Here is a 21,083-nt window from a genome sequence, read left to right on the forward strand (position 1 = left end):
TTCTACTCTCAAGTTATTCACAGCAAGAAGTTATAGCATGAGTGGATACAAAAGTGAAAAAGAGCATTTTGTGAAACATCCCAGAAAGTAATGACGTTTCAAATGGAAAAAAAAATTAAAAGCAAATTCCTGCGTGCTTCCACATTCTGTACAGGTAGCCATAAGCATAGGCATGATCCCAACAGCATGTTTGTACTAGCCCTGGTGTTACAATGCTCTCCCTCGTTTCTGAAGTTGAAGTTCTGTTTGCTGAGTATTTGTAAGTCCCTTGGAAAACCTGATTTTATTTTACCTTGGCCTCTTTGTCATCAAAATAATATAAGTTGCCAAATTAAACTTTCTATTCTCAGATTTTAAAAGGCATGAACTACCATTATGTATATCTCCATCTTACCCATGAGAGGGCAGTAGAATACATACATGTTAATTCATTTATTACATCCATGCAGATTTGGTTTCCAATTTGGTACTTGGAATTCGATTTGCTCATTTTGTCATATAATCTCCTGGAATTCAAAGTTTGAACTTTGAAATAAACTTGAAATTCCAAAGCCACACTATTCTAGCCCCAAATTTTATCTTAAACAATTGTTTGGGAAGTTTTCTAAATACATAAGGAATTTTTTGGTGGTGAGCAGGAGGAGTCCATAAAGATCAGTGTTCAAAATTTACTACAAATTTATTTCCTCATTGAGACATGATTAAAAATATGTCTTGTCAAAAAAATATGTCTTGTCATTCCTCTTTTTCTCCCCCCCCCCCCCCCCACATCACAGAAGAGACTTCCTGTTTCATTGTCCACGGCTCATGGTTTCACAGTGGTTTGGGACATGCAGCTTTTATTGCTTTGGCTACGTTGGCTTGTGACAGTCATCTGTGATGTGTAACCAAACACTGCTCTTTCTGGCCGTCTTCTATTTTGGTACCTCTATGCGAACAGATATGGGGAGTTTGATCACCAAATCCAAGAGGTTCTGGTGGGGGTGGGGTGAGGTAGGGTGGAGTCGGGCGGGCAGAGGCAGGGTGGGGTGGTTAGCAAGTGCCTGGGAAACAGGCTCGAATCATCCTTGACTCGCAGCCTTAGTGAAACTGGGCTGCTGCTCGCAGTAGGCACTGCGCCATGCACATACCTGAGTATGAGTGTGTTGCAGGCGTAGTGCTTAAGCATGTGTGTCACAACAGGGCGTGGGAGCCGACCTCAGGCACTGGGAGTATCAAAGGCAACCCTGCTCTGGGATTTCACGCCTCAGGTGTCCGGAGCGTCATTTGCATCTGTGTATGTTTCAAGTAGGCGCTGTCCTGCAATTGCCGGAGAAATGTTTGTTTCCTCCTTGAGCTCAGCCCGAGAAATGGTGCTGCTCTTTCACTGGAGACACCAGGCCTACTGAGCCCGGTGGCAGGAGACAATTCTATGGTTTGTTTGAGTGAGGTGCCATTTGGATTCCTTGATTAGGCTTTCTCTCACGGGTGGTTGTGAGGAGTCAACCTTCGTGTAAAGTCCTGGTCCTTCGCCGTGGGGCCTGTCGGACGGCAGGCACGGCAACGGCGAAGGAGCTTTGGCTAGAGGCCCTCGGCTGGACGACAGTGGCGCCGGTAGCCTGCCTCCTGGGGCCGCACCCTTTCGGCGCCCAAGGTCCTGGGCAAGATTCTGGCCCCTACGCCGAACTCCAGAGGGGGCGGTTCCCCTCTGGACGGTCCCCGGGCGGTGCCGGGGGCGGGCCCGACCGTGAGGGGTGGGAACAGGAACCAATAAGAACAGGACTTTGCCGGGGCAGGGCCTGCGGCCGGGCCTGTGGGGGCGGGACGGAGCCCACCCAGAGTGGGAGCGAGCCGACTGGGCGCTTCTGCGCGGAGGACGAGAGCCTCGGAGCCCAGCCGCGGAGGCGGCGTCGAGGACGAGAGCAAGTAGGGGTAGGGAGACCCGGGCGGGGTGTGAGGCAGGGGCTTCGGACCCTCGCGGCGGAGGGTGTCGCAGAGCGGGGCCACGGAGCGTCGGGCGCCGTCCGGCCGCTGCGCGGGAGCGGGCTGGCGGAGGTGTCGGCGCCGCCCACGCTCTCTCGGCACCTCCACGGCCTGGAGGGACGCCCGAGCGTGCAGCCCGGCGCCCAGCGGACGCCGCGCGTTGGGAGCCCGCTCGTCGGCCTCGGAGGTTGTGGCGGAGCCTGGCTGAGGGTCTCCTCGCCGCTCCCCTCGGGGCGCGGGGACGCTCGACAGTCCTGGGGTAGAGGCAGGGAGCGCCCCGCATCCAGGAAGAAACACGGGGCTCTCTCCAGGATTAGCCACGGCGCTTGAACGTCGACAGGCTGAGACGACGGACTTTACATTTTTGCTTTTTTGTGCTTTGATTCTTAACAGAATGTGACGAGCACAGTAGTGAAAGTTGTCAAGTAGGATTTTGATTTAAAAATCTGGCATTGGAACATCTAAGAGCTTCTCACTAGTATGGCAGAAGATGATCAGAATATGAGTCAGGGGCTGGAGCCTCGGCCAGGACCCACATACCAGATGTGATGCCTCGGTCAAGTAGACTTTTCTGGGCCTACGTTTCCTTAGCTGTAAAATCGAGATGCTCATGCGTGCCTGGGGGTATTCTGAGGGTCAAATGAGATGCGTGAGAGTATTCCATAAGTGTTAGGTATTGCATATTCTGTAAAACAAGTGCCAGGCACATAGTAGGCACGTTGTAAACATTTACCCTAAAGCTAGTGATTCACCTACAGTGTTTTAGATCAAGTCCTACACCTTCGTTTACTGTGTAAATAAATTGCTTAAGCTCATTTTCCACAAATCACCATTGTTGGAAATGTGGTCCATTTTTAACTGATTAATGAATTTTTCTAGAATAGCATATATTATCGATACACTGTTACTGATCGTTTACCAAGAAGTTTGGTAGCAATCAGTCTATGTCTTTGCTTTAGATAAATAGTTGTCGTTTAAGTTACCTGGTAAAGTAAGCTGGGAGTATTGTTTCAAATCAGACTTGTATTTGCTTTTGTAAGATTTAAGTCCTCCAAAACAAAATTAATATATAGCCGCATTTTGGGGGTACAGCCTTTATTATAGACATGTGCATTATTTTCTGTGGGTATGTGTGTGAGGTGTTGTGTTGGGAGAGCAGAAATGAAAAAAGAGTAGTAGTTTGCAACCAGCAGACTTTGACTAGGGATACTTATAGGGGTGTTCTGAAGTCGTTTCCCAGGCAGAAACCAGGAAATGTAATCGTGTCTCTTGGCTTTTCATTAGTTTTTTTGTGTTGAGTGTGGCAATAGACTTTTAAAATAATGCAAATATAAAGGAAGAATATTAGTTTTTCTGATGCGACAATAAGCACTTTTCTAAAGCTGAAAATTATGTTTTAAATGATCTGTAGTAAGTCTTACATTATAGACAAGAATTTTAGACCACTGGATACCAAGATCAAATTAAATGGAGGAGAGAGAAAGTTTCTAGTGAATGTAATTTTTGTGTTGCTTTAACAGTTTTACATGTTTCAACAGTTCAGTGCAAGATGGATGCTTTGAAACACCAGTTTCAAACATGTACTCCATATATAAATTTTGCTATGATTTATAATTTGTTGATCTTGGAGGACTGAAGCCTTATATTCGCGTTATTTATTGAGCACCTAATACATTCCAAGGCACAGTTTTAGCACTTATATTCATGTATGGGCAGGATATAATTCCTTCCATCTAGGAGATTACACTTTACCAAGTGGGCTAACATAAGCTGTTTTTAAAACTGATGTTAACAGTAACATCAACCAGCATTTATTGGGACCTTCTTTGGGCCAGGCAGTGCTCTAAATTCTTTACATGCATTATCTTATTTAATCCTTACAACAGCATCTTGAGGGGTGTTATTATTATGATCTCCTCATTGAGAAACAAAAAGGTTGAATAACTTTCCCATATCAAACAGCCTAGGTGCCAGAGCTAGGTAGGACTCAAACCAGACAGTTGGGCTCCAGAAATCCTGATCTTAACCTCTTCATTATATTGAGTGTAAAATTCTGTGAGTGAGATACAAATGAAATCCAACAAGCATTTAAAAGAAAGTTCTGTAAAGAACTTCTTCAAAAAGAAGGAAAGAAAGAGAGAAAGAAACTGGTATTGCAAGGAGTAGATGAAGGCATATCCAAGCTACAATTATACTTTATATGTAGGAGAATTTTTTTTTCCTGGTGAATGATGTGGGATTCTTTTCGTTTCTAAGCCCTCAGTCACTCAGTTACTACAATAATGGCATTATCTTAATACTATAAGAGGTGATTATTTTTTAATAAGTTTAAAATGTTTGTTCTCAGACCATAAGTTAAAGTTAGATTCAAGAAAAGAAAATGTTTCCCTGCCTTCAAGATGCTTATAAGTAGACATGTAAATAAGTCCCTACAATTTCAGTGTGATAAGAGTTATAACAGAGATATAGTTATAGAGTTAATGGGACCATTGATGAGGGAAGATAATTCTGTATATGGTAAGGGGGAGGATTAGTGAGAAGATACCATATTTGAATTTGGCTTTAAAGGATGAATAGGAGTTTGCTGAGTTGGGGAAGGGAACAGAGGATATGGATGAAAACCAGGAATATTATGTGAAAGTATATGGTATGTTTGAGGAATGTGTTGTAGTCCATATTGTCACTAAAAGTCAGAGTGTATAGAGATGAGGGGTTGGGCTAAAGAAGGTGGTGCCTGGAAATAAGCTGAAAAAATTAAAATTGCAGAGCTTGGTTGCCAATCACGTTAGGATCGCTGAAATTTCTAGAAATAAGGTAAGTGTGGGATTTCAGTGCCTATCATTTGAAATAATGAAGATTTGCCCAGTTTGGCATAATCTTTCACTTTAGAATATGGTGTTAAAGGTAGTTTTAATACTTTGAAGTACAGGATATACTATAAAACAACATACAGATTTATGCAAGTAAAAAGTTATGACTCAGAGAAAGAGAAAAAAGAAGTCTGCGGTGCCATTTGGTGAAGAGCCTGTTTATCATGCTGAGGACTTTGGACTTGATTCTAAAGACAGTGGAGAGCCAGGGCAGGACTTTAAGTAATTAGGAAAGATAACATGGTGGTGGTATGGTATAGCAGCTGGATTGGATGGAGAGGCAAAAGGTAGAGAGATAAGTTAGGAGGCTGTTGCTATTGAAATAGCCCAGATAAGAGTGGATGAGGGCCTGGAGTAGGAAAATAGTAATAGAGGTGAAGAGGAGAGGACAGATGGTATTACAAGGCTTAAAAAGTGATTGGCTTTGAAGGTGAACAGAAAAGTAAAAACTTAGTTTCTCAGCTTGGGAAACTGGATAGAGGAACTTGATTTAATTATTAATGTGAGGGGAAGATAATTGTTTCAGTTTTGAACATGGTGAGTTAGAAGTGTCTATGGAGCATTCAGACAGAGGTGTCAAGAGAGGATCCAGAGCCCAGAAGAGAGGCTGAGATTGGGGATTCAGATTTCGGAGTTAGCCAGTAAGTGGAAATTGAAGCCGTAAGAGCAGATGAAATTGTTTGGGGGGAAGACAAGGAATTAGAAGAGAAGAGGGCCAAGGATAAATTATTTGCTTTGTATGAATAGAAGGGATTCATTTATACTAATTTTCTTATTAATTGTGATTATAAAGAAATTAAATGGGTTTTAATTGAAGATTAAACAGCTTTTACATCCAAATGAATCCTGTTCTTTTAAAATTTCACTGGGAGTCACTCATTTATTCCCAAAGTGTATTGCCCAAACTATTACTGGAGTACCTCTTTGTAAAAAAAAAAAAAACTTTATAGCAAATTCACAGCCAATAAAGAAAGTAGATCTTCTGGCTTTATTATAGAATTCTTTTTCCTCCTCTGTACTTTCTAGTTCCATGCTTATAATAGATGGGCCCCAACTTAAGATGGTTCCGCTTCTGATTTTTCGACTTTACGATGGTGCAAAATTGGTATGTACTCAGTAGAAACTGTACTTCGAATTTTGAATTTTGATCTTTTCCTGGGATAGCAGTATGCGGTGTGATGCTCTCTCCTAATGCTGGGCAGAGGCAAGGAGTCAACCTCCCAGTCAGCCACATGATTATTGATACAAGGATAAACAGCCGATACACTTATAACCATTCCGTACCCATAGGACCATTCTGTTTTTCACTTTCAGTACAGTATTCAATAAATTACATGAGATAGTCAACACTTTATTTTACAATGGGCTTTTATCAGATCTTCCTCAACTTACCATGGGGTTACATTCTGAAAAACCCATAATGTGAAAATATCATAAGTTGAAAATGCATTTAGTACATCTGACCTACCAAACATTGTAGCTTAGCCTAGCCTATCTTAAATGTGCTCAGAACACTTATATTAGCCCACAGTTAGGCAAAATCATCTAACACAAAGCCTATTTTATAATACAGTGTATTATCTCATATAATTTATTGAATACTGTACTGTATATGGAAAACAGAATGGTTGTATGTACAGAATGGTTGTAAGTGTATCGCATTTTCACCCTCATGATCGTGTGGCTTACTGGGAGCTGCGGCTCTCTGCTGCTGCCCAACATCGTGAGTATCATACAGCATATCACTAGCCCAGGAAAAGATGAAAATTCAAAATACAGTTTCTACTGAATGCGTATTACTTTGGTACCATCGTAAAGTCAGAAAATTTTAACTGGAGCCATCATAAGTTGGGGACTGTTTGTAGAGCCTGTTTACCTTGAATCAAAGGTAAGAAAGCATATGACTCTTCCCTCACTTGGTTGTTAGCTCTTAGAAGTCAGAGATAGTGCTTTAAAAAAAAAAAGCCTCCCATATATTTAGATTATCAATAAATGGTTGATTCATCTTGATAACAAACTTATTCAGTCTTGGCTCCAAATGGCTTAGCCATTTCCAAAGTACATTTTCATCTTCAAAGGGTGAAGGCTTGTCACCACTGAGGAGATTCAAAAGAAAGTATTACAGCTTTGAAGGCATTTTCAAACAAGCAGTTTCAAAAATATTTTCCTAGTTTGTAGTATCATTAAAATAAGTGTATGATCTTCTAAGGCAGTGAGTGGAAAACTTTTTCTCTGAAGGGCTAGATAGTAAATATTTTAGACTTTGTGAGCCATACAGTCTGTCATAACTACCCAATTCTGCCAAAAAAGAGCCATAGACAATACTTAAATGAATGAGTATGGACTGAGGTCCAGTTAAAGTTTATTTATGGACATTGAACTTTGGATTTCATAGCATTTTCACATGTCACAAAATGTAGTTATTTGATTATTTTTTCAACCATTTAAAAATGTAAAATTCTCAGAGGCCAAAAACAGATGTTGGGTCACATTTGACCCACAGGTAGACCATAGTCTGCTGACCCTGTTCTAAGGGGTGTTCTTTGAAGTACTTGGATTTGTTTAGTTTTTATAAAATGGTTCTTCAAAGTTATACCTCCTGCTTCCAAATTCTAGTACATTTCTTAAAACATCTGAAAAATTTTCATTCATACTCTATTTCTCATATAGAGTAATTAGAATACATTCCCTTCATTAGTTTGGAACCCGAGATACAGAGAAATAGATTAAATTGTACAGTGTCAGAATCAAAAATATGTTTGAAATGGGCTTCCCTGGTGGCGCAGTGGCTGAGAGTCCGCCTGCCGATGCAGGGGACATGGGTTCGTGCCCTGGTCCAGGAGGATCCCACATGCCGCGGAGCGGCTGGGCCCGTGAGCCATGGCCGCTGAGCCTGTGCGTCCGGAGCCTGTGCTCTGCAGCGGGAGAGGCCACAACAGTGAGAGGCCCGCATACCGCAAAAAAAAATATATGTTTGAAAATATTTTTCAACATTCAGTATTGCTTACTGAACCAGTTAAACAGCAATCTTTTTGCCTCAGCGAAAGTGGGAACATTGAAAGCTAGGTGGAATAAAAGACCAAAACTGGAAGGAGTGTCCTGCACTGGTTCCCAGAGGGCTGGGCAGGATGGAATCTTTTATCTTTTTCCTCTTTGAATTGTGTGAATAATTTTTATCCTGAGGAAAAGGAAACATGAAGTTTTTCTTCACTTCAGGGGCATTATAGCAGGTTGTAAGATTGAAGGATTAAATAATGGTGAGATAAGAGGAAGAAATTTAAAGGACTTAACTTTTTCACATCGAGCCATCCCAGATGTTTCTCTTGCACCTTATATGTTTGAGGAGGAAATTTATGATACTTTTTTGCTTATAGATCTTAGCCTGGTTAGCAGCCTGAAAACATAATTTTAACATTCAGTTCAGGCAGTATTAATCCATTTATATTAGTTATAAGTAATATTTAATGCTCTATTTCTTTAAGTTAGATTTCTGACTTTCATGGTTTTCGTAACAGAGATAAATGTTTACAACAGGGGGCATGGAGGACAATTATTAGTTTTTCTTCGAAGTTTAAATTCATAGAAGTGGCATATTTGTGGATTTTTTTCTGTGTGGTTGTTAATATATAGGACAGATGGAGGTGTGTGTGAGATTTGTTCTTGGTGCTACTTAAAAGATATGTGCTTTTTTTCTTTCTCTCCTTTTTTCCATTCGAGTTAAAACAAAAAACTCTGGCTGTCTAGGATGTTTTCGAGTTGGTTACTTAGCAATATGAAGCATAATTTTGTATTTAAATATTTATCTGTATTCTTTGATACTCTGATTAAATAAGAGTCTGTTAAGGCTGATGATGTTAGGGCCTGCTGGGAGGAAATGACACAGCCTGCTTTACAACAGTATTTACTGCAAAATCACCTTTTCCCTGGTTCCTACTTAAACTGTAAGGGGTAACATGGAACAGAAGAGCAGCATTATGTGAATTAGAGTGATGGTCAGTTTGGTGATGACTGTAATGCAATGGTTATTGCACAGTTAATTTATATTAACATAATTCAAGGTTGAGCAGAATGGTTGGTAAAAATGGTGAGATGCTATCTAACTAGGTTTTATTTTTTAACTTTAAATGCATTCTTCAAGTGTGATGTTTTTAAGAGTTCAGTGATAATTGTTATTTAAAAAGAAACTAGATCAATATACCCTTTAAATGTACTGTTTAATTATTAGGAGAAGAGAGCATGTAGTAAAAAAAATACAGAGCCATGTTCAATAGCTGCATCTAGAAGTACAAAAATGTTGAGGAAATGGTGACTTGAGAAAAAGTGTAAGACTTTAATGAAGATTATTTTAAAAATGGGTTTATCAAATGTGCAAAACCTGACTAAAGTGACATATATTTGTATTAATGTTGCAAATGAAAGTTAAAATCTTTAAAATTGAAAAGATTCTTGGAAACAGCATACTGGACTTTTCGATAAGCCTTTTAAAATATTTTCAAAGAGGACTTCCCTGGTGCTGCAGTGATTAAGAATCCGCCTGCCAATGCAGGGGACACGGGTTCAGTCTCTGGTCTGGGAAGATCCCACATGCCGCGGAGCAACTAAGCCCGTGCGCCACAACTACTGAGCCTGTGCTCAAGAGCCCACGAGCCGCAACTACTGAAGCCCGTGCGCCTAGAGCCCAGGCTCTGCAACAAGAGAAGCCACTGCAATGAGAAGCCCGTGCACTGCAACGAAGAGTAGCCCCCGCTCGCTGCAACTAGAGAAAGCCCGCACGCAGCAACGAAGACCCAAAGCAGCCAAAAATAAATAAAATTTAAATATATATATATTTTTTCAAAGAAAGAAAAGAATATAAAATTATCTCAGTTTCCCTTTTATTTAAGGACCATTCCTGAGAAAGATGAATTATTGTTTTATTTTGTTGCATATCAGTGGCATAAGAGAAAAATGGCTACATATTTCTTGAAAAAAGTATTTGTCTAGAATGCATGGGTGTTATGTTTATGATGTTTGGTGATTAGTAAGTGGAAAATTGAAAATTGCACCTCTTCGTGTTGACATACCGCTATTCTGTATCATTATGGGACATTTCAACAGTGCTTATAAGGTGGCTACCGTTTGATGCAGACTTCACAGTCCAAATTGTTGGGATCACTGACTTAAGTTTGTCACATATGGTAGCAAGGTAATTAATAAGGAAGATTTTCTTGTGTTGTTTAAATTTAGCTCCAACTGTATGGTCATATTTATAGAAAAGGAATTGTTGATCCTCGTAAGTTAAACTGGGAAAAATTTTTGAAGTAATTGTAAGTAGTGGAATAGCAAATATGATTAGAAAACATAGAGGAGTTATTTTAAACATTGTTTGAAGCTACTGATAATAGTGCTTTTTTCCCCCCAAAGGTCCACACTTATGTTTTATTGAGTATTTCCTCAAAGCACCCTTCCAACACTCAAGCAGAGGTAGGGAGGGAGGGAGAATGACAGAGACAGAGAGACGGACACAGACAGAGACAGAGAGACAGACAGAGACAGAGATGGACATATAGACAGTAGTCAAAACAGCACAACTTACAGTGCAGGCATCCTCCTGCTTTCTTCTGAAAGTCCAGGGCAGCCGGACTACTGGTCTCCTTGAAGCTTTCCCTCCAGCAGAAGCAGTAGGCTGGGCATGAATGAGCAGACTGCCCAGCAGGTCATTGCTGGGCTCTCTTTCTGTCCCATTTGTTCTAAGGGCTTAGAGTGCTCTTTGGAATCACTGTTTTACGTATACAAAAAGCTTTGGTAATTGCTGAAAACCCTCTGAATCTCTTGGGTGTATTGAAAAATATTGAAAGTTATTAATTATTATAAAGGAGACTTGCTGAGTAGCCAAGTTTTAAAAATGTTTTGTTCAGAGCTAATCATACCCATTTACTATGTCACAGCAGAGTTTGATAATTGTTAAGAGGTAAGGAGCTAAGCAGATTGTGCGAATCTGGAATTTTTCCAGTTGAAAAACATTCTCGTTTGGCAGGTGTTTTCCAGTATTTTTGAATAGCAAAATTTGCATATTTAACTGATATTTTTGGCAACCTAGTGAGCTAAATTTGAAGCTGTATGTCTAAGGGTTCCAAAACATTGTTATGGCAAGTAATACTTGGACTCTTTTACTCTTTCAAACATGTTGCTACATCTGGAAGAGAGCATTATCATTAAAGAAAATTTGAACAAAATAAAATGTAGAGATATTGTAAAATCTCATTTCTCTGTCTCCAAACTTTCAATTATTATTTTCCTGAGGGGAAGTTTAAAACATTAAAGAAAAACATTTAGCTAAAAGATCCATTTGCCCTGCATCAATAACTGCGTTCAATATGGATTCCAAGAAGAAAATGACTTCTTACAGCTTAGTTCTTAATTTACTCTGAAGTGATTATGAATGATCTTGCTAACTATCATTTTGTATTAAGACCAAAGAATTTCCATTACTAAGTAGAATGCGTATGGTACTATTTTTACCATTCACAGCAACTTATTGTCTCATCTAGGGTTTTCAACCCTGACCCAATATAAAGCAAAAGAGTGCAAGACTCTATAGTGAACCTAATAAGTACATAACATTGTCCTTGTGTGTTCCAGACTGGAATTAATTTATGAACAGGAAAGGTCACTCATTGCATTACACTGACTCTTTTCTAATTTTAATATTTATATTATGTATTAATTTTAGAATTTTAAATGTATTTAAATAATGACCAAATATTTGATGTTAACTTTATGTTTTACTTTATCATATGTAGTAAGGTTAATTACTGTTTTGTGAAACTTCTGTTTCAGTTGTGTGTGTGTGTGTGTGTGTACTGTGAATCAAATGTATTTCTTACCGTGGGTTTTGGTCAGAAGGGTTTAGGAAGCATTGGCCTACAGTGCAAGAGAAAGAGGATTTGATTCGATAGGTGAATCTTTTCTCCCACTAAGCAGGCTTAAGACTCCTAGGGATTGTGTGTGTGTGTGTGTGTGTGTGTGTGTGTGTGTGTATCTTTGTGAATTTGTTCACTTATTTCCTTAGGATAAATTATTGGAAGTGATGTTTCTGCATCATCATATATGTTTTTTAAAAAGCATTTATTAGGGCCTTATTTAATATAGAAAGATATGAAGAATGCAATTTATTTTTTTAACATCTTTATCAGAGATGTTAACATCTTTAACATCTTTATAATTGCTTTACAATGGTGTGTTAGTTTCTGCTGTATAACAAAGTGAATCAGCTATACATAAACATATATCCCCATGTCTCCTCCCTCTTGTGTCTCCCTACCACCCTCCCTATCCCACCCCTCTAGGTGGACACAAAGCACCTAGCTGATCTCCCTGTGCTATGTGGCTGCTTCCCACTAGCTATTTCACATTTGATAGAGTATATATGTCCATGCCACTCTCTCACTTTGTCCCAGCTTCCCCTTCCCCTTGTCCTCAAGTCCATTCTCTGCGTCTGCATCTTTATTCCTGTCTTGCCCCTACGTTCTTCAGAACCTTTTTTTTTTTTTTTTTAGTTTCCATATATATGTGTTAGCATACGGTATTTGTTTTTCTCTTTCTGACTTACTTCACTCTGTATGACAGTCTCTAGGTCCATCCACCTCACTACAAATAACTCAATTTCGTTTCTTTTTATGGCTGAGTAATATTCCATTGTATATATGTGCCACATCTTCTTTATCCATTCATCTGTTGATGGACATTTAGGTTGGTTTCATGTCCTGGCTATTGTAAATAGAGCTGCAGTGAGCATTGTGGTACATGACTCTTTTTGAATTATGGTTTTCTCAGGGTATATGCCCAGTAGTGGGATTGCTGTGTTGTATGGTAGTTCTATTTTTAGTTTTTTAAGGAACCTCCATAATGTTCTCAATAGTGGCTGTATCAGTTTATATTCCCACCAGCAGTGCAAGAGGGTTCCCTTTTCTCCACACCCTCTCCAGCATTTATTGTTTCTAGATTTTTTGATGATGGCCATTCTGACCGGTGTGAGGTGGTACCTGATTGTAGTTTTGATTTGCATTTCTCTAATGATTAGTGATGTTGAGCATCCTTTCATGTGTTTGTTGGCAATCTGTATATCTTCTTTGGAGAAATGTCTATTTAGGTCTTCTGCCCATTTTTGGATTGGGTTGTTTGTTTTTTTGATGTTGAGCTGCATGGGCTGCCTGTATATTTTGGAGATTAATCCTTTGTCAGTTGCTTCGTTTGCAAATACTTTCTCCCATGAAGATTGCAATTTAAAAGACCCGTTATTTGACTGTTCAGATAGATTGTGTTTTAACATTAAAAACAACAACAACAAATACATAAGGTCAAGCATTGTAAGAAGTTATAAAATGAAGAGTAAAAAACTTGCTCCCCTACTCCCAAGTCCTTCTCACTGGTCACACTGTAGACAATTTCTTCCATATCCACCATAATTCAGTAAGCAGGGCTTATAAGATTCAGTCTTGTAATAAAAAATATGGTCTGATTGTATAAAAAGTACCAACGTGAAGATAATGAAACTTTTATTGACACAACTGACCATATACTGAACTGAGAATGTCCAAATGATCATAAGATGATCACTTCCTAACCACCTTCCTTCTCTGCTTTGAGGAAGACAAGAGATCTATCCCGCCCACCCCCATTTCAGAAAAGGGGACTACAGAGGGTAGAAGTCAGTTGTGTAATATCCAAACTCACATTATTGCAAGATATGTGTGTGGGTGTGTGTGTGTAAATATATGTGTATCCTTTTTTAAAAGTCTGTAGAAAAGGAACCATAATTGAGAAATATTTTCCCCACTTTTATTTTGGACATCTTTCCATATCTGCACACAAGTCTCTACCTTATTCTTTTAATACAGGCATAGTATTCAATCAGGATGTCCTATGTAATTGAGCAGTTTATGTATTACACATAGACATCCAGGTGAGGGGCTGAAATTCAGCCCAAGGTCCACTTGTCAATACTCTATGCCTGTCTGCCCCTTCCCACAAGGATCCTCTTCTCACCCTGCTCTGCCTCTGACAACCCACACCAGGCCACCCATCAGGCTGGCTACGCCCTCATCCTTCTCCAACACTAACATCTCACAGAGGCTGCCCCTCTGTGGAGTTGCCCTCTTTACCCTGTGTGGGTCCTGACGGTCCACGCTCGCAGCCCTCCTACACAGATGCTTTCCTTACTCCTGCTCTGGTGCTTTGATAACCTGCCCTGCTGTTGTGGCTCCTTAGCATCAGGAATGGATGTCTCCCTCACTCTGTTCCACCCAATGGCTTTCAGCTGAATTGTTCAGGAAGAGAGGGGAAGAGCTGGTAGTAATTTTTTATCTTAGTAATAACTTTGTGTCTGTATGATATTGTTGGGCCTGAGGGTTAGTATATTGCAGAACTAATACTTTTATGTGTTTTAAATGGTAATTTGAGGGATAGGAGATATGTTTAATATCTGTGTGAATGCAGTTTTACTTTTTGTTGCTTTTATATTGTAAAGTGAGATAAGATACCCAGTGGATGTATAATTTTGGGATGTGATTTGAAAACTTGAGAAATCTGTCTTCTGGCTTTTTTAAAAGCTTTAGTATAAAATGGGAAGTTACATTGTACAATGGATATGAATGTATATTTTTAGGAGAGCCTGTTATGTCTCAGTTTTAAACCTTGAAAAGTACATCTTATACAGCATTAAAAAGAAAAGCAGGGTACAATTACATATACACTATAATTGCAACTACATAAAAATATCTTATGGGAGACTTCCCTGGTGGCGCAGGGGTTAAGAATCCGCCTGCCAATGCAGGGGACATGGGTTCAAGCCCTGGTCCGGGAAGATCCCACGTGCCGCGGAGCAACTAAGCCCGTGCGCCACAACTACTGAGCCTGCGCTCTAGAGCCCGCGAGCCACAACTACTGAGCCCATGTGCCACAACTAGTGAAGCCCGCGTGCCTAGAGCCCGTGCTTCGCAAAAGCCACTGCAGTGAGAAGCCCGTGCACCGCAACAAAGAGTAGCCCCCACTCGCCACAACTAGAGAAAGCCCGCGCACAGCAAAGAAGACCCAATGCAGCCAAAAATAAATACATAAAATAAATAAATTAAAAATATATCTTATGAAATAAACAGGAAGGAAATATACCAAAATATACCGGTGATTATGCTGGATGTGGTAGGCTTATAGATATTTTCCCCCTGTTTTCTGTATTTTCAAAATTTCTAAAAAGTAGCAGTATGACTGTATGACTTTTAAAATCCCTTTTTGAAAAATTGCTTCTTTTTAGTTTCTTTTTAGTTTTTGGAAATTTGTTTCAACCTTTGTACACTCAAGGAAGTAAGAATTTTGCTGCTTTTATTTTCCAATGTCTTGCTAAGAACTTAGCCAAGCTTGAGCTTGTGATATAAAAACTAGGTTATTTTAAGTTTATTTGAAGTATTTACAAAGCTGAAAAGTTCTAATTTGGGACAGTTATTTCTTATATTAGAGCGGTTTTTTTTAAAGGATAAATAGATCAAAAAGATTAAGATAAAACTTCATTTAGAAGATATACAGATGGCCAACAAGCCCATGAAAAGATGCTTAATATCACTAATCATCAAGGGAAATGCAGATCAAAACCACAATAAGATATCACCTCGTATCTGTTAGCATGGCTGTTATCAAAAAGATAAGAAATAACAGGTGTTGGCGAAGATGTGGAAAAAAGGGAACCCTTGTGCAATGTTGGTAATAATGTAAATTGGTGCAGCCACTATGGAAAATAGTATGGAGGTTCCTCAAAAAATTAAAAATAAAACCACCATAGGATGTAGCAATTCCACTTCTGGGTATTACCTGAAGAAAATGAAAACACTAATTCGAAAAGATATCTGCACCCCCATGTTCATTGCAGCATTGTTTGCAATAGCCAATATATGGAAACAACCAAAGTATTCATTGATAGATGAATGGATGAAGAAGATGTGGTATATATATACAATGGAATATTAGTCATAAAAAAGAATGAAATTCTGCCATTTGCAACATGGATAGACCTTGAGGCATTGTGCTAAGTGAAATAAGTCAGACAGAGAAAGACGAATAGTACATGATCTCACTTATATGTGGAAACTAACAAACAAATAAGCAAGACCCAAGTTCATAGATACAGAGAACAGATTGGTGGTTACGAGAGGGGGATGGTGGGGATGGTGGGCAAAATGGGTGAAGGGGTCAAAAGGTACATACAAACTTCTAGGTATAAAACAAATAAGTGATGGGGAGGTAATATACAGCATGGCAACTATAGTTAATAATACTGTATTGCATATTTGAAAGTTGCTAAGAGAGTAGATCTGAAAAGTCCTCATCACAAGAAAAAAATTTTTTAATTTTGTAACTATGTATGTTGATGAATGTTAACTAGACTTATTGTGGTGATCTTTTCACACTGATAGAAAATAGCAAGTCATTGTGTTGTGCATCTGAAACTAATGCAATGTTACATGTCAATTATACCTCAATAGAAGAAGATAAACCTCATTTAATTATGCAGATAGTTATTAACATTGCATTAATGTAGTGAGATTCTAAAGTTTCATGTTATTAAAGTTATTTTTATATGTAATTTTCCACATTGTTTCATTTTGTAAAACTTCCTCTTCTACTGAAACATTTATTTGGCTGTGGTACCTAAGCAGTCTTTAAAATTTAGCTCTGAGCCAGCTCTTTTTCCCCCCCAGTCAGGAGCTAGTACAAGTCCCTTCTCCCTCCTAATTCAGGATACATGTTAAAGCACTCTGAGTGGTTATCTTGTGGTTATAATCCCTTGGCTTGAGGTGGGCAGGAAGTATCTCCCCCTTTTCCCTTAGGAGGCAGAGAAACATAGACCACCTAGTTTCTTTAAGGAAATCCTCTCTGTTGTCCTTGTAATCCTTACAATTAAAGAATTGAAATTCTTCTCACATCATCTTGACAAGGGTAGTGAACCAGGTTTTGGCCACCCCACTTTATAAGCTTTGTCCTTCTCTTTAGAGTAGGGAAATGTTTGACTCCTTTTGTTTTGATTTTGGCCTTTGAGCCCCCTGCAGAAACTCAGAGAGGACAGGAAAAGTTGCATTTGACATCCTGTTATATTAGCTGATGTTATTGTTATGTCTACTCACAAAAACAAGTAATATATAGTGGTTAAATGCACAAGCTTTGGAGTAGAGCGGAACTAAGTTTGTGTTACCTTGGGTAGCCTACGTAACCAGTTCAGTCTCAGCATCCTCATCCACAAAATGAAGGTAATACTGACTATCAGAGCTGTGAAAATTAAATGTAATAATCTAGGTAGGTACTAAACACAGTGGTTGGCACATGTAAGCACTTAATAAATTAATAATTATTGACATTTAAAATATCACATTTCTATACAAACATATCTCTTCTGTACCTCCTGGATTTTTCGTTTACATTTTACTTGCTGAAAATATTCAAATAGTGGAAATTAGGTTCTACTCTCAGATCAGAAACATGTAAGAACTGAATTAGACTGAGAGGACTGCCGTGAACATCAGCCATGCAATTAGATAACATTAAATACTTGCCTGTTAAATTATAGCCTTATTTATGGGAGAGGAACAGGGATGTGGATAATGAACCATATCATTAGATTATTTAGAAAATAAATATTTTTAAATATTATAAATAATTTTATTTTTAAATAAAATTATTTAGAAAATTTTTTAAGCTTTGAGCTTATATATTTTCCAGTTTTTCAAAGTATCTTTATAAATTTATTTTTCTTAGGTAAATTTAGTTGAATATCTTTAAAACATTGGTATTGGTAAAACCTTATAGGCTAACTGCATTATGCTGGTTTTTTATTCAGTTTAATTGTTATTTTTCAGTTCAAGGATGTGATTTAATCCATGTACTAATTAGCATATATGTTATAACAGTGGTTCTACTACAAGAAAATTCGTTTTTCTATGAATCCTGGAAGCTGGTTTGGGAGGTTCTTTCCCAACCTTATTTAAGGCCTATTTCCTCAGTGGTCCTTGCAACCTTTTAGGACCAGTACATTTCTGGATATGGCATAATTTGCAGTAACCATACCTAGGTTGTCTCTAAACTAGATTACTAACTGGAACATTAGATTAAGGTCCAGCTGCAACAGAAATATAGTTACTGTTGTGATTTCTAGCCTCCTTGATATTTAGACTGAGGAAGTTTTCCCAAATCACATTCTTCTTTTCTTCTGCCTGTAGTGCATATCTCCCCTTCTGTAGGCTTCCTTTACTTTTCCCTGTCATTCAGGAAAGCCTAAGGACCATCCAGATGTAAATGACCTCTGTGGGCATGTACTTTTACACTTTTCAAAAATATCAGTAGTTATTGGTGACTATAGTTAATAGTTAACAATATTGTTGTAGGAGAGTAGATCTTAAATGTTCTCAATAAAAAAAGAAAAATAGTTGTGTGAGGTGACAAATGTATTAACCAAACTTATTGTGCTGATCATTTCACAGGGTGTGTGTGTGTATATATATATATATTAATATATGTATGTATCAAATCATCATTTTGTATACCTTAAACTTACACAGTGTTATATGTCAATTATATCTCAATAAAGCTGAGGGGGAAATAGTTATTGCTTCTTCTGACTAGTTCTCTTAAGTCTCAAAGGGAAGAGTTGTTTACATTTTCTATTCATAGGATTTTGGGCCACCTGGTTATTTTAGCAGACACCTGAATATCCTCAGGTTCCTTTGTAAAATGGTGAACATTAAAGTTAATGCAGTTGGAATATCTTACTCTATACTTATGGTCTGCTGGGGGTGCACAAGACGATTTATTAGGATGTGAAAAGAGCATTAGAGTTATTTATATTTGTTTTCACCTCAAAAAGTAATAAGTTAAAAAAAAAGAAAAAAGGTAATAAGGTATATTTAATATACAGATTGACACTGGTGCCTCCAGTCTTACCAGATTTCATCTGAGGCATTAATCCCAAGGGGAAGGTGTTCATTCCCCAGCAAAAAAGAATTGGCAGTGACATCCTCACTGGTCTTTTAGCTATTGTTCTCTTTTAGTTATTGCAACACATAATAGTCATATGTGTCCAGTTTATATATGTCCAAGTAGGTGGATTTAGAAATTATGTTTTAAATGATAGAATCATTACAGTCCTTGAAAATAAGATGAGCATTGGCATGAAAATATTTTGTATCTCACAGTAGTTCTCTACTTTGTTACGGACAAGTAGTTTTAAAAGTTGCCAATCTTAAAATGTCACACAATTTTTCTTTACTGTAAGAAACGTTCCAAGATTGTTGGTTTTCTGGGATAAGTGGTTATTGGCAAAAAAAAATTAAATATAATTAAATATAATTGTTCCTTAAAGGTAAAAGTTAATAATGAGAGAGAAGTCAATTGTTTTTCTAAAGAAACTCATGATTTGGAGAGGGAATTTGATAACTGGGAATGTTTCCATTGCTATTTGTTATTGCCCAAAACAAAGTATGCGTGTCATCTATAAAACTCTCCTATCTGCACACTTAGCACTCTTGGAAACAATTTTCTAGTCTGTTTTAAGATCTTTCAAAGTAGTTTCAGGGGATTTTTAATCAGTTTGTTAAAAATGTAAATAGTGTAATACTGTCCAATTAGTTTGCGAGTATAGTTGACAGACATTGGAGAAGATGGAGGTATACTAATCAAATTTCAACAAAAACTCTTGCTTAATTGGTGAGTGGAATTTACCAGTGAGTATTTTGATTCAGTCAATGAAGCTCTTCTTTCATTGGCTCTATCTATTGTGTAAGTTATCTTTTTCAGTTACTATGGCCCTTGATGTTAGTCAGCTCAGGCTGCCATAACAAAGTACCACAGACTGAGCGGCTTAAACAACAGAAATTTACTTTCTCACACTTTTGGAGGCTAGAGGTCTGAGATTAAGGTTTAGCACGGTTGGTTTCTTCTGAGGCCTCTCTCCTTGGCTTTATAGGTGGCTGTCTTTTCCCTGTGTCTTCACACAGTCTTCCCTCTTATCTGTCTGTGTCCACATTTCCTTTACTTATAAAGGCAAGAGTCATATTGGATTAAGGCCCACCGTAGTGACTTCATTTTAACCTAATTACCTTTTTAAAGCCTTCTTCTCCAAATAGTCGTATTCTGAGGTACTAGGGGTTAGGATGTCAGCATATGAATTTGGACATAATTCAGCTGATAGCACCCTTAGAACCAAGTATTGAAATAAACTGAATTTAGAACTAGATCTTTGAATTACTGTTTCAAGGAAAAAACGTCATGTTTAATCACATTGCTTTTACTTAAAATATTTGTAATTAATCATATTTTAGTGAGAGTGAAATGGTCATTTTACCTTCCTCTTACATATTTAATTTTTAAGGAAAGTAATAAAATGATTTTTAAAATATCTCTTAACTTTTTTATTTTTGCATGCTTTATAATATGCATGATGTTACTATAGTTGTATGTTTATAACTTATAAATATACATAAATCATTCTTTTATGTTCATAGGAGTTTAGAACCAAAATTTGAAGACCCCTGACTTAGATATTGCCCCCTTTTAAAATGTCTTTCTATCATGAAGGTAATATGTTACATGGTATTAATAATAACATGGGTTTTAGAGTTCAAATTATACTTTCCCCACTTATGATAACATATATGACCTTAAAAAGTTACCTAATCTTGCTAAGCCTCAGTTTCCTCTTCTAGAAAATAAAGATGTCTTCCTCTGAGGATTGTTGTAAAGGTTAAATGAGATTATGCATGTAGTGCCTGGCAAATAAGAAATGTACAAAAAAGTCATTATTGTGGTGCTTATAATTATTTAAGTAAGTTGTTTTGGTATTACTCATTTATCTTTAAAGTATTCTAAGATGTTTTCCTATTCTACAAATGGAGCAACTTCACATCACTAGAGGCCCTTAAAGTAATAGGCATTGCTAATTTTCATAAACCTTTCCTTATTATGTATTCTTATAGTCAGGATTTAGTCATTCATTTAACGAGTATTTACTGAAGGGTTACTATCTGGTGCATAGTCTTCTAGGTGGTGGGGATACAGTAGTGAAAAAGCTTACGTTCCAATAGGGGAGACAAACAATAAGTAAACAAATAAATAATAGAATTTCAGGTAAACGATAAGCCCTATGGAGAAAATATAGCATGGTGAAGGCATAGAGAAATATGTGAGGAAAGAAGCCTTATTTGAGATAAGATGAACAGGGAAGGTGAAAACTGA

At 38.0% G+C, this 21,083-nt stretch overlaps 1 protein-coding gene across 4 annotated transcripts in view; it reads left to right on the forward strand.

The window, feature by feature from the left end:
- The first annotated feature begins 1,771 nt into the window (after positions 1–1,771).
- Positions 1,772–21,083, forward strand: part of DENND2C (DENN domain containing 2C) — an 89,136-nt gene continuing 69,824 nt past the window's right edge. The window contains exon 1 of one of the 4 annotated variants that reach the window (XM_033435988.2): positions 1,772–1,911. The gene's annotated coding sequence lies outside the window, so the exon portion shown is untranslated. The remainder of the gene's footprint in view (positions 1,912–21,083) is intronic. The other 3 variants (XM_004263217.3, XM_033435987.2, XM_049710154.1) reach the window with 3 other exon arrangements.

Source organism: Orcinus orca, chromosome 1 (assembly GCF_937001465.1).
Source record: "Orcinus orca chromosome 1, mOrcOrc1.1, whole genome shotgun sequence".
Classification (NCBI taxonomy): Eukaryota; Metazoa; Chordata; class Mammalia; order Artiodactyla; family Delphinidae; genus Orcinus; species Orcinus orca.